Genomic DNA, 14,194 nt, shown 5'->3' on the forward strand with positions numbered 1-14,194 from the left:
GAAATTGCGGAGAAATAATAATTAATCAAACGTTATTTATGAAATTCAAACGGCCCGTACTCTGGATAGGGTCAACCTTTTTAAGTGCGGTTTGCGGTAATGAGTTTCTCATTTACTAGACCTTTAATTTGATACCAAACTCGGCCTATGCTTACATTTTAAGATTTTTCGTCCGACTCCTCACGGGCCGACCCCCTGAAAAAGATAAAAATGTCCCCACTGGTCTCAAAAAACTAGGTTCTTAATACAAGTGGCGATGTACAAAATTTAATTTGTATAAGTGAAGCCATACAAAATTAGTGAAAGCGTTTCCATACTTTTTTTTCCACCCTGTATATATATATATATATATATATATATATATATATATATGTATAATATATATATTTTATATATATTCATACTATCCAAAAATATACCTACAACTTTAATTTAGCAAATGACAGAAACATTTTTACTATCAGTGAACAATGCTATTTTCACTAACTCAACAACAGAGGGGTAGTTTTATAGAATAAAGCACGGAAGTGAATTTTACAGCAATCTTCTAACTCAATAGAAGGGTGCCGCATGCTGACCTAATGGAGGCAGTACTCAGGCTGTGAGTACGTGGCAGATAGTAATCACTTAAACTAATATCCAGCGATTTGTTAATGAAATGTCACTTCGACTCGTGCAGATCCTCTCATCCCATTACTCGGTATGGTAATAGGCGAATGACCATATTGTGTATTGTCGCGCGAGCCTAAGTGAATCAAGGGAGGGGAGAGGGAGGCATATGGTCCATAGAGACGGCACATTCCCTCTAAAAAATTGACTTGTCGTTGGTGTCCCTCTCTCCTTTTTGATTGACCGGGTATATTTTATGTATCGTCCGGTGGAGTATCCCTGGGGCCAGCTCTGGGTCCGGTGTTATTGCTGCTCTTGAATCCAATATTCATCGACGCTGTGTAGACAATCGTTTTAAGGGCGCTCTGACACAACCCTGCCGCCAAATTGGACATGTTCACCGTTTGTCAGCTAAAGCTATCGCCCGGCCATGATTCGGGGATATTGACCCCCACGTCCCCGCCCACCTCCCGACCAAGTCACTTTAAACTTGCCAACTATTCGGGGTGATTTACGCGAGTGGCTTAACCAAGTTGGGCGCCCTTTGAGGTGGCTGTGTAGCTTGCTGCTTGAATCACGCAATACTCCTTAATAAATTACACGAATTGGTTATAGTTAGGCGTTAATATATACAATTTTGCTTATCTTTAGACTTTTGAAAAATCATTCAAAAGAACAATGAAGTAATTTTTGATGTCCTCTTCTTTAACATTTAAGTTTAAGCTACAGTTTCGATTTTCGGCCTACAAAATGTTATGACTTTTTTATACAAGCCAAGAAAAAATGTAGACTCAAAAAACATTTTTTGGAGAACTAAAGTTTTAGTAACGAAATATATGTCATTAATATGAAACTTCTTTGTTTCAAGTTTATTTTTGACGATGGAAGGATTGTGAAAAAAACAGGATTTTCCGGAAATTTGTCACCGTTCAGTGAAACAACAAATCAGTAACACTACGTTTCGAGATCTGCAATCTGATCTCTTCTTCAGTTAAATGACTAACCTTACACATAATTATAAACTATATTAAAATAATCAAATCCTACCAGAGCGTTGTGACACGCCTATGTCAGGAATCACAACCACCATGTTGTGTATCAACTTCACTAACTCTAAAACATGCACAACATGCAGTTAACGATAGCAAATATCCGGAAAATCCTTTTTCCTTCAACATGAAATTTCCCTTAGCAAAATGGAATAAGAATGATGTACAAATTTTGTACACTAAATTTTTACTCAGACGAAAGTAGACGATGACAATATTGTCGTTATTACAACAATGTTTAAATAAAAAAATGATAATAATACTAAATTTAGCTATATAATTACTTGAGAATACATGAATACTTATTCATGATAAAAAACTATACCTTGAACAGTCATACATAAGCGTTAATGTGACTAGCATACTAGCATAAGCATACAGGTCAGCTAGAAGAACCGGTTCTCGTCATCCACTCCATGTATAATTTCTTGAATCAAACACACACCCGAGAAGGATTTGGAAACAGAATCGAAACAGGATCGGAATTTCACAAGTGGCATACAGTAACTGTGCAGGATGTGTCAAAAATCCAGTTCTGTAATGAGTCATATCTTTGGTTTTAGTCACACAGGAGATATATCATTCATACGGCCGAGGTTTACTTAAGGCCGGTGGATTCCTGTTAGTTCTGATAATGAACACTAGAGCTGCGCCACGTTAGTTTGATTGTTACCTTCCAAATATTTACTACCTGAGCTACTACTCAATAGAGGGCAGTTCCAGCGCTCATTTTACCGTGCCTGTATTTATGAGTTATCTCTTGTATAACTAATGCAATCCAAGGTTACGTGCATGAATTTCATCTAGCTGAGCTTTTGCTTCTTGTAATGCGACGGGAAATAAATTTAAGATCGCTTACAATATACTTGTATTTTAAAAGAGCTGTTTTGAATAACTTTACCTGATTTTTGGTCGGTTTTATTTTAATATTGTTGCCCACAAAGTCATGGTGTGAAGTGCTCCTTAAATTTTGAATCATAAACAAAAGGTAATTTATAATTAATTGTTTCAATTGTTAATGTTGAAGACAAAGATGACATCGATATTTATCATAAGGAGACATCGAATAAAAAGTGTATAACTTTATTTTTACAACCTTGTAAGTTTAAATGAATGGTGGTATTAATCGAATCTAAGTTATTGATAGAAACAAAACTACTAGATCTCACTCCATGTTAATTGTTCGCAACCAATATCAGAAGAAGGATATGTTGTCGATTGAATAAAACCTAAACGACTAACACAACATTTACATCGAGTAGAATATAAGCGTAAAATTGAACGTTTTTTGCTTTGTTACCTTACAAAATATTTATCATACATGTTACGCTAGATATATTTGTAATAAGCCACATGTTAATACATAGTTACAACCTATAACTATTTTTTTAAAGAATATGAATAATAAAATTAAAATAACAATATTGAGACAAAGATGCTAGACTAAGTGATGGTCAGAGTGTTCGTTACATAAATCATCGTTAAATTAATAATAATTTTAGTTAATTCTGAAAAGGCCGAATGGCAACCCTCTTCAACAACCCCCTCCCCCCATTTGCAACTTCCATTAATTCCTTTCCCGTAAGGTGGGTCTTATATATTTTTAATTTAACGCTCTTTCAAACGACACGGATTAATTTTTGTTAAGCTCTCGCGTTAACACCGAGCTCGAATCCGATTAGGAGAGCGGCGAGTTTTTAATAACACGAAAGCGGGAAGGGGGGGGGTGCTTGTAAGCTATTGAGTTATACGAGAAAAATAGCCATTATAAAGCGCTGCGTCGATAATTACTAAATCTTGTTTATAAAACAAGGTAACAGTACATGTCGCGTAACCTTCGCTGAGGTTGCATGGTAAATGTCAAGTCTGTAGCTCATTTTATTAATGAGATGTCCTGCTGACTTCATGAGCATTTAAATTCTACAGATCAAATGATAACAAAGAGTCCGCTATACCACGTGTCGCATGAGAGGCTTCACTGAGGACTTATGTATAGCTCATTTAATTCTCGAGATGTCCTGCGAAACAAACAGACAGTCATACACAAAGACATATTTACCTTCCACGGTAGACAAAAGAGAACTTGTGGCACTCAGCTGAGTGATAGACTTCAACAACGCTTAGCCCAATCCCATGAACATGCACATCGTAGAAATATTGTTTAATAAGTTTCATGCAAAATATAAATTCTACAGGAAAATATTTTTCGGGGATGATACAACGCAAGTGTGCTGAAATAAAATCTTGTCACCGATCGCTGCTGGGTAAACTAGGCAGAGCTCTTTGGTATTCTGGGTGTCTCTGTATCGAAACAGGAGGTTATTTTGAGCATATTCATCGTCGACTATGGTGCATCTCTGCAGACCAATGGGGACTCCAAATTCCAGGATTCAAGTCAGCGAAAGAGTATATATTTTAGACGCTTCGCCAGGTGGAAGGTGAAATGGAGCTAAACATTTGTATTGGAGTATGCACTATCTGCCGGTACCTCAAATTTTCAGAGTAACTCCTGGCATTTGGGTTCTCCTCAGACAGACGTAAGGGGACTCCAAGTTCCAGGAGTCAAGTCAGCGAAAGAGTATATATTTTAGACGCTTCGCCAGGTGGAAGGTGAAATGGAGATAAACATTTGTATTGGAGTATGCACTATCTGCCGATACCTCAAATTTTCAGAGTGACTCTCGCATTTGATGTCTCTTCAGAAACATTGAGGATCAAGAGTGTCCAGCTGCAAAGAGAGATTCATCAAGAAATATCCAAGTGCAAGAACTGTTTTAGCCCTCGCTTTATAAATTCTATGGACTGTTCGAATTTAATCGTAAAAACAAACAGACAACGTCTGCTCACTCACTGCTCACATTCAACGGTCAACCTGTCAAATATATCGAGCCCTAGATGCACCCCAGATATAAATATTGGTGTAAGGGATGCAAATGGTACCATAAAGTAGGCTGAGTGTAAGACAGCATTAGAGTTGCGCAGACGTGCCGCGGCATAGATCAGGCATGCGCGGGATAATCCGTGAATGTACGTCTTGAACACGTACCGGAGTCTAGCAACGGCTCAGTGATAATAGTAACACCTGCCGAGAATACTTCGTAATTAGATGTTACAGTAATACACACGGTTTTATGAAATACAAAAAATGAAGGAAACAGGATTTTCCGAGACATTTGCCATTGTTCAGTGATACAAAAAATCAGTAAACAGTTTCGAGATCTGCAATCTGATATCTTTTTCAGGTGGTCGTAGGTGGTTGGTTGGCGAATGCAGACCAATTGTGATCTGTTTCTGTAGTTCGATTTTAATAATTAGTGTTGTTTTTTTTAAGGGCATGTTTTAGAGTTAGTGGAGTTGACACACAATATGGTGGTTGTGATTCCTGTGTGACCTGAAGAAGAGATCAGATTGCAGATCTCGAAAATGTTTATGTAGTTTTTTATATCACTGAACGATGGCAAATGTCCGGAAAAATTCTGTTCCCTTCACAATCCGTCCATCGTAAAAAACAAACTTCAAACAAAGAATACAAATAATATTTTGAGTTAATTTATATTATTTAAAAGTATTATTATGATATAATTAATCTCAATCAGCTTACACTATGAATGTTGAATTTAGCTCCAGTTCACCTAGCTGTCACAGACTTGGCTCGTGGAATTTGGAGTCATGTTCGTCTGAAGATGACCTTTATATAGTTTCGTCATCAGAGACACCTATAAATAGGTTCCCATTGTCTCTGACACGATCTCTAAGCACGGTGGAGCAACCGAGTTTTCTACACATAACATCGCTATGGTAGGAAGGGTTGATTCAATTTGAATGTCAGATACTAGATGCTGCAATAAAAGGAAGGTGAACTGGAGCTAAATTCATTATTCAAATTGAATAAACCGTAGAGTAGTTCAGATCTGAGTTGGGTACGAAGGAAAAGGTTTCCATAAATATATTGATATTACATAACTTTTGAGTTTGAATAAAAACTAGCAGTTATCCACGGTTTGCATGCGATTAACCGTTGTTAAATAACACACACGAATAGGCAGATCCTTTTTAAATTGCATAAAATCACTCCTGAATATTAGTTTTGGATAATGGAAGATATTGAGATTTACTGATACATTTCAGAATAATTAGACTCAGGAATGTTTAGTTTACCCTGAAGTCAGAGTGGGTTGTATCCGTTTTTATGAGTTCCTATGAAATACTAAAATTTCTCTGCATCATTCAATATTTGAATAGCTCCAAATACTTCAGTAACATCAGAATTATTTGAAACCAGTATAATAATGGAGCCCTAAGATAATTTTCAATCGTAAGTAGATATATTTGTGGTCTATATTGTTTCAGTGTATATGGTCAAAGGATTTAAGAAACTAGTTTTTTTCGCGGAAGCCATTGCATAGTCTGCATTCCTAGGTGTGATTGAGTGAAAAATGTTAAAACCCTGTCTTTTCATTCTGTTTCTTTAATCTAATAATAGATTTCTATATTGAGAGTAAAAATACGTGCATTGGAATACATGCATAAATTGACTATGGAATTTGTTTTGAAGCATAGTTGAGTACAAGGTAAGGGTAGGTCACTTCTCGCGTAACAGGCTTTGCTGAGGTTGCATGCAGTTTCAAATCTATAGTCATTTAATTCTCGAGATCTTGCGGAGAAATATACAAAGGGGGATTCATACAAAAGATAAGTTAACACAGAAACTATGAATCTTAGAACTAATTCTTGTAGAATAACGTTTCATGAAAAAATGTTCATATGAATTATTTTTCGATATATCTTCTCACATGATTAATTAAGACTTTTCTCATTAAATTAAGTTTCATATGAGTGTGTAAATAATAAAGTCCAACCACCAAATCACTACCAAATGAGGTATGTGTTGGGGTAGTTAGGTTACGGGTGTAACATGTCACATGATTCAATCTCTTATGCGTATAATGAGTTAATATAGACAGAGACAGACAGACAGAAATGACATTTTCCAGCCTCTCGAATAATAGGCTTCGCTAAAGCTCAGCCAATAATATCGTAATTTAAAATTATTTTTTTACGTGGACCCCAGATTCCAGGAGTCGAGGCGGTAACAGTATCAGATTTCAGCGAAAGATGAAATGGAGCTAAATTCTACTTCGCATATTCGTTCTAAATACTGTTCTAAGTTTCTAGGTGGAGTATGAGAATAATAAAAATTGATTATGGTTAAAATCATATAATAAAATTTAGAAATTTAATACTAATTCTAATAATATTATAAATGCGAAAGTCCGTTTGTTTGCTTGTCTTGCTTTCACGCGTAAACTATTCAACCGATTGCACTGAAATTTTACACGGACATTCTTAGCGTCCCTGGGATGAATATAGGCCTATTCTGATTTCTAAAATCCCTCCGGGCTACGCCCCCACTGGTATCCAAAGCAGTTAACGCAGTTAAATTCCTAGATTGGTCTCTAAAGTTGCGATACAATAATTTAAATAGCCTGTTGAATATAATCAACTGTTAAAACATTATTTATGATATAAATGCTTAATTTATCTATCCATTATTTTCAATTTGTTTACATTACTATTTAGAAAGCATTGAGTAAGCTTGATACTAAGAACATAAGAACACTTCTTATTTCAACCTATTCTGCAACCACTGTTGAGATCTCTCAGATCTGTATATCTCTCAGATCTCAACAGTGGTTGCAGAATAGGTTGAAATAAATAATATATATATATATATATATATTCTTGATCGGGATAGATGCAAAATCAGCTTTAGAAAAAAAAGTAAATGAAATTGGCCATAAACATACACTTTTTTAACATATTTTCTTGATCGTGAGAAGAAAGTAAACTCAACATTGGCGTCGGAAATATAATTCAATCGAACAAAAAATGCAAAGGGTGCAAAACCTATGAAATTGCATAATAAGCCGCGGGTAACTGCTAGTAATGCTATATTGTTATGTACTTAATTATTGACACTAATATAATTTCAATATGTTAGACCAGGAAATTAATAACCACTCCCTTAAATATGTTTCGTGAGGTTATTACTAATATTTACATTTATTTACTAATAATTATTGATAAGATTTCAACTCTTATACCTCGATGCTGTAGGGTTGCAGTCTACTATTTGAACAGCTATTGATATAATAATAAAAATTATTATTGTTCTGAAAACAAGCCATATTCAACTAAGGAACAAAAGTATACCAAGATCGGAGTAAATTTAAATGATTATAAATATACACTTTCGACATATTTTTTTGATCGGGTCAACAATTCGAACTTTACATTGGTGTCGGAAATGTATTAACTAGAACCAGAAGGGCTCATAAACGTGCAAAGTCGCGTTCCTGTTTTATATAAATATAGTTAAATAGTCATCCATATAGCAACACCTAATTAGTTTTAATCAACGGAATATTACTATAGATCTAATGTGTAGATTTCCCCCCCAATCTTAAAGGAATTTAGTAGAAGTAGCCTTCTCAGACTCACAGTATTAGTACTACTTCTGTCCAAACCTTGTTCTGTAATAGCAGCCTCGTGTTTCGATAAGGACAAAATCAGCGTCCGACTAATTACCGATCATTAACGACTTCCTGGGCGTCAGGATAAAAACCTTAGGAAACAGTTTCCCCAGTATGACTGCGAAGAAACCAGTTAATGTCCTTTTTGTCAACGCGGTGAAATCAATTTTGAATTCGTCAACGCTTCATGGAATGTTATCTACCGAGACGTTTTTGTTGTCGCACTTCGCAGAGTTGTGAACCGAATAAAAAGGTAAAGAATGGCGGAGGAGGTCGAGTCACTCGATCGGAGCAGAGAGCCGATCCATGATTGACTCTAGTTACAGGTCTTCTTGGTCTATTGGCGTCATAGGCCACTGCTCCGAACAGCTGGAGGAACAATGGGAGAATAACTCGGAACTGTAAACAAGGAATACCTCAAGGTTCTTTCTTAGCCCCATTGTGATTTATATTTTCAGTACCGGTACTGTTGTACAAAAAAGGTGTGCCTTTTTAACGGTATACTGTAAACATGTGCTTAATGGCTTATTTTTTGCGTCGTAATAAAGAAATATTTTAAAACATATTCAGAAACACTTATCTCTTAGTCAAAACAAGAAAGGAATACTTTTTATGTTCTTTTCATCTGGTATTTACATACCTTTTATATCCTAATCTTAATAATATTATAAATGCGAAAGTGCCTTTGTTTATTTGTTTTGTTTTCACGCGTTAACTACTCAACCGATTGTACCGAACTCATTTTACATGAACATTCTTAAGGTCTCTGGGATGATCATAGACCTATTCTTATTTCGAAAATCCCCAGGGCTACAACACAGTGGTCTTTACAGTTGTTGAAAATCCTATTTTGGTCTCTAAAGTTGTGAAATATTAATTAAAAAGCATATCTAATGTAACCACTGTTCTGTGTAAACATTGTTTATTATTTTCAACATAATAATACTGTGATTGTTAATGTACTTTAAACTCAAAGTTTTTATCAAATATTAAGTATTTGATCTGAAAGATAATGTTACTATTTAACTTTTACTGTAAAGACTGAAATAAAACCCATCTTAGTTCACTTTTAACAGAAGTAGGCTTCTCTGATCTGTGATATATATTTTCTTGATCTAAATAACAATGTCCATAAATGTAAACTTTTTGACGTATTGTCTTCATCGTGGCAACAAGATAAACTCAAAATTAGCGTTGGAAATATAATGCACTCGAACCAGCAAGCACTGCTTATATACACGTATATCGCATACTAAACTACAGAGGAGCGGGTAACTGCTAGCAGTGCAGATATAAGATACAATGTAATCCAGCTTTTAGTTAACATTGAAAGACTATTATGAAACCTAAATTAGTTGTCTTTTGACAAAATTAGGCAACTTAGGGATGTTGCGAATATATATATTCTTGATCGGGAAAGAGGAAAAATCAGCTATAGAACAAAAAGTAAATAAAAATGACCATAAATAAATATACATTTTTTAACATATTTTCTTGATCATGAGAAGAAAGCAAACTCAACAATGCCGTCGGAAATATAATTAACTTAAATGCTTATACAGGGACAAAACCTACGAAATTGCGTGATAAGCCGCGGGTAACTGCTAGTAATATTGTATTATTGGGTACTTAATTATTGACACTAATATAATTTCAATACCTTTGACGAAATTAACAATCACTCCCTTAAACATGTTTCCTGTGGTTGTTATTAATATTTATCTTTATGTGCTAATAATTATTTGGTAAAATTTAAAATGTTATACATTGACGCTGTAGAGGATTGCAGTCTACGTGTGCAGCTATTTAAATAATAATAAAAATAGTAATGATAAACAAATAGTTAAACATTGGAAATTATACCAAACATTAATAAAAACTAAATAAAGAATGAATCATGAATCAATAATAATTCAAATCGCACAGACTAAAACTGATACGCAAAAAACCCAAAGGTGTTACCTACCAATTTTTATTAGGAGCAGGAAATGGGTAATACAGGAAGCAGAGCTATTTGAAGGAGATGCAGCGATATAAAAAGCGATGAGCAAACATGAGCGGGAAATGCAGTGTTAAGCAAACATATCGGTGTTTTGACACAATCTCCTGCGGAGAACGACCACAACTCAGGGTTACATGGCGGAAGCTGCGATGGAAGGTGGTAAATCATCAGATAAAGAGGGAAGAGGTGAATGAAGAGGAAGTACACTAAGAAGGGCTGGAGACCAGCTGCAGTCTAAATTGACTTGTGTGATTTGCATAAGCTGACATGGTTATTAAATCATAACGTGCAGCTGGCCGTAGCCCATCCTACGACCCGCGAGCTGAGTCGCTCCTGCGGGGGAACCCGCTTGCTGGGTTGTTGGTCTCTGACCAACATTTAAGCACGTTACAGCTAAAATTTAGATAAATATTAAAATCATAATTTAGACTAAGGAAAATAAATCGACCATCAAGCGTTAAAAAGTATTTTGGGCAGTAATATGGCAAATATATGACAGAAATTTAAATAAGACGTTGACATCCAAAAGATTTTCGACATGATCACTTATAATCTTATTTTAATGTAATTTATTTATTTATTATTCACGGAATCACTCCGTAAAGCTAATAACTCCCACTATAAACCTAATATTGAGTTAAGCTAATACTAAAATTAATGATAAGTAAACAATAACGTTATTATATTAAAGAATATTACATGCAAATAAATAATAACAAATAAATAATAACGGATAATAATATTTAACAACAACTCAATACATAAATGTCATTAATAAATAAACATTATAACAGACATGTAATTGTGCTGACTAGAATTAATACCAGATGATTACAAGCAATAAATTTAATGGAATAAATTAATCAAGACTATTAAATTATTGGCATAACAAGCATAAGAATAATAACAAATTTAAATTCATAACAACAGCCAACCATAGTACTAGATTAGAGGCATTCATAAGGAAAAGAAGCAACAGAAGTCATATAATCCACTATACAAACAATTAATCATATACATTCAAATTAATAAAAGAAAGATGATCTAAAATACTATACCTAAGTTTCTGAGGTTTAAACCTTTAAGTTTTTTCTGACCTTATAAAACGTTATAATTTTGTTAAAAATGTGGGATAAGCAAAAGTTATACATTATAGAAAGGGCTTCTAAGAGTTTCGAAGACTTTTTTGATGGGGCGTATTTTGAAAGTTCTATTACCACTCCAGAAGTTCCACAAGGCTTCATCTTGGCTTCTTTTTTGCTGTTGTTTATCAATGACATTCTGTCTAGTTTTATTTTGGCGCCATTTTGACCTACCGACGTGGTAGGTCATTAGTAGTTCTGATATTGAGAATTGATCCTTCTGTAGCAAATCTTTATAGAGCAATTCTCTGTTGTCCACCGACCATGTAACACTTGATTCCAGGATATTGTGTCAAGCTTCTAATGTAGGGAATTTTCCGAGGTTGGATGACACTAGACGCAAGAAGGTACTGCAAGTTCCATTCGTTTGGGCAGTATTGAAGACTGGAAGTCTTTGAGGACAAACTACTCAACCATTATATTATGATTCAGGAATCCAGGAATTCCTTCAGTCCAGCGTATCCAAGTGGTGGCTCTCCCAACTACTGTGAGGTCTCTGTAGCGTTGGTGAAGTGTTATTTTCGTTGAATAATCAAAGTACAATCAAGATTATAAAAATTATTACTAAACATGTCAAGAAAAATGAATTCTGTAGAGGTTAAACGGTATTTATCTGTTTCGATTTTTGGTACCCAAATCTAAAGATCTAACTGGCATTATTGTCGTAACCTGAATAATTTCGATTCTTCGATGGTGGGTAAAATCCCAAGCAGAATTTCATCATATTTAGTTGGAAAACTATTTAGTAGTTGGCATTCTTAAGACCAGTGGTGGAAAAGAAGAGTGCAACACTTCTACAGCTATTCTTGATCACCCTCTATCACATGTGCATAACAAATTCTCACGACTACAGAGTAAAAGTGGTGCGAATCTCATTCGGAAAAAGAGAACATAATATCGAGGGAGAGAACATGTTCAAAGAAATAAATAATTAAAGTTGGAATAAAGCAGCACCGTGTTACGTTACCAGGGCTGCTATGAAGACCGGGCAGTAAGCCTAGGGTTTCACGGATATTAGAATACCTTGTGACCACTCTTTGGGCGTAATTAATTGGATCTTTGTGATTTGGGTTTTCAAAGCGGCAAAGAATGTGCTTATGGCACCATCTGTTGTCATACTACTCCGACCACAGCGCCCGCGCCCATCACTTCCATCGCCTTTGATTCCACCACCCAATAAAACTCCTCCCTCTAAACAGTCTTTGACCAGAAAGACAATAATGAGAAAACGCTCCTCTTTAGTTTTAATTAGCGTTCCAGCAATGTGAGTTTTTTATCACAGATAAGAATGCAATATGTTCTTTCAGTAATACACTTTCCTATACAGGAAATTGCCATTAGGCATAGTTCTTTAAACGTTTATGTATAAAACTATGTTTACTTTCAAACTAGTAATGATCGGCCACGTTTTGTATCATTGATAAGTTGTTATGGCAGTTGTTAAGACGTTGAGTAAACGTATAAAACTTTTTGGAATAAACACGAATTTTTAATACATAGGTACTATTTTGTTGTAGTAACGTGAATGTTCTAGAAGTGAATCCATATTTTACAACCAGTTTGAGCAGTGCTTTTGCTAATCTTTTGATATGAAAGAAATTTTTGCTCCACGAAAAGCGAAGTGAAATGTTTAAAATTGGTAATTATTGTTAAACATATTGTACATTTAAGTATCTACCAAAATAATTAAATAAGTTATTACTATTTTTATAATGAGCTTACATCGGTCAAACTGAAACTAGAGTTTTAAAATTCTAAAAGTGTACTAAAATATAAGATTAGAGATGTTTCTATTTTGTTAAGTACCCTAAAAAACATTTTTGAAATCGAGTCATTGTCCATCCGTCTTCGGTGCGATAAATTCTTGATAGAACGGTCCTGTAAACTTGAAACTGTTACATAGGCCCCTCTTTGTGCAAAGAAGAACCTTAGTGATTTTGGGGCCAAAACGTAAAAGGTCAATTTGCTTGTCTGTCTGCCCGGAGGGGCCCATTTTTAGCCATCTCTAAATATACTACTTAATTTTTTTGAAAAGTAGATCTTCAATTTATCTAAAAAGTGTCAATACGAAAAATGTCAGAGTATCGTCGAATAAAAGGCTTTCTTCATACAAAAATATAATTTAAAGAGCTTTTAAAAGATTAGATTACATTATGATGACGATTTATTACATTTTAAAACTCTCTTAATCGACAGAATCAACTAAATGAAAGAGATTCGCATACGTATTGTTTAACATGAGTTAATAAATGGCATGTTTAAAAAAATGTATATTTAGAATATCAAAACGATAGGTTTATTTGAGGAACAGTTCGCACCAAAAGTAATATTATTTTTCTGCGGAGATTGAGCTTCCCCCTAATGAAAATTTCTGATTTTGGGGTGCCTTATAAACATAGCTGTCTTTGGGTGTAATACGATAGCATGAATCCTTTCTTCATCCCACATGTATTCTTGAAGTTTCTTTTTTGATTTTGGGTTTTTTATTACAGGCTCCTAGATTGAATATTTTTGAAACATTCATGACAAACTTGTTTTTTGTGACGATGGGGAAAATGCTAATGCACTGTCAGCATATTCCGCTGGTGGTGAGCTTCACTCCCCGTGAGGACTGCTATCTGCTTCACTTCAAGAGCGTGCCTACTTAAGCCAACAGAGGTTCTGCAGTATTAAACCGTCTGTTGGTCAAGACTGAAAGTCTTTCTTCAAATTTCTTGGTTATCATCATCCCTTCTATATAGGCAGACAATATTCCTAGTCTTTCTGTCATAGACCATTTTCCGGACAATAGTGTCCGGCGAGAGTTGGCCTATAGCAATCTCTAACCCCCTTCTTTCCCCACCGTCTGCAGAAGAACGT

The sequence above is a fragment of the Homalodisca vitripennis genome, chromosome 6 (assembly GCF_021130785.1).
Source record: "Homalodisca vitripennis isolate AUS2020 chromosome 6, UT_GWSS_2.1, whole genome shotgun sequence".
NCBI lineage: Eukaryota > Metazoa > Arthropoda > Insecta > Hemiptera > Cicadellidae > Homalodisca > Homalodisca vitripennis.